Source organism: Triticum dicoccoides, chromosome 5A (genome assembly GCF_002162155.2).
Source record: "Triticum dicoccoides isolate Atlit2015 ecotype Zavitan chromosome 5A, WEW_v2.0, whole genome shotgun sequence".
Classification (NCBI taxonomy): Eukaryota; Viridiplantae; Streptophyta; class Magnoliopsida; order Poales; family Poaceae; genus Triticum; species Triticum dicoccoides.
The window spans coordinates 640,718,239-640,719,741 of NC_041388.1; positions in this window are offsets into that span (position 1 = coordinate 640,718,239).

The window sequence follows — 1,503 nt, forward strand, 5'->3', positions numbered from 1 at the left end:
ATAACTCACAATACATATCGTCGTTGAACGTTAAGCGTGCGGACCCTACGGGTTCAAGAACTATGTAGACATGACCGAGACTCATCTCCGGTCAATAACCAATAGCGGAACCTGGATGCTCATATTGGTTCCTACATATTCTACGAAGATCTTTATCGGTCAAACCGCATCACAACATACGTTGTTCCCTTTGTCATCGGTATGTTACTTGCCCGAGATTCGATCGTCGGTATCATCATTCCTAGTTCAATCTCGTTACCGGCAAGTCTCTTTACTCGTTCCGTAATGCATCATCCCTCAACTAACTCATTAGTTACATTGCTTGCAAGGCTTATAGTGATGTGCATTACCGAGAGGGCCTAGAGATACCTCTCCGACAATCGGAATGACAAATCCTAATCTCTATCTATGCCAACTCAACAAACACCACCAGAGACACCTGTAGAGCATCTTTATGATCACCCAGTTACATTGTGATGTTTGATAGAACACTAAGTGTTCCTCCGGTATTTGGGAGTTGCATAATCTCATAGTCATAGGAAAATGTATAAGTCATGAAGAAAGCAATAGCAATAAACTAAACGATCATAGTGCTAAGCTAATGGATGGGTCATGTCAATCACATCATTCTCTAATGATGTGATCCCGTTCATTTGATCAAATGATAACTCATGTCCATGGCTAGGAAACTTAACCATCTTTGATTAACGAGCTAGTCAAGTAGAGGCATACTAGTGACACTCTGTTTGTCTATGTATTCACACATGTACTAAGTTTCCGATTAATACGATTCTAGCATGAATAATAAACATTTACCATGATATAAGGAAATATAAATAACAACTTTATTATTGCCTCTAGGGCATATTTCCTTCAATGATGTGACCGGGATTCTGTCCGCCAATGGCTTAGTTCACATCCTTCTACTTTGGGAAATCATGACTACCATTGACCTCGATCTGGTGCAAATTGATACTCCTATTTGGAGAAGGAATAGTGCTGGTACCTACACCTCATCATCCACTCATGTTATGCTTTGGCAGGGGAGCTGTAACGCTCGGGTAATTAAGCTACAGTAATCCCACGCTAATGATGTCATGTCACCACAGTTACTGTTGTTAACCTTGCGATGATTCGAAACCATTTCAAATTAATGACAAAATAAAAAAATTCAAAAATTAAAACAAAAATGTTCGGGAGGTGCCATATTTTGCATATGTAATTATGGTGTAATAAACACATTTTTATGAAATGCCTAAATATTTTAAAATGAATTAAAACAGAAAAGAAAATAAATAAAAAGAAAACAAAAACAAAAACTAAAATAAAAATAAAAAAGGCAGGCCCCTCCTCCCCACTTGGCCTCTTGGCCCAGTCGGCTCAGCCGACCAGGCCGGCCCAACCGGCCCCACTCCCCTTATCCTTCCCCCACTCCCTCACTCTCCCACCGACACTCCCCACTCCCCCCTCTCACAAAATATCCCCCTCCCCCTCTCTCCCGAT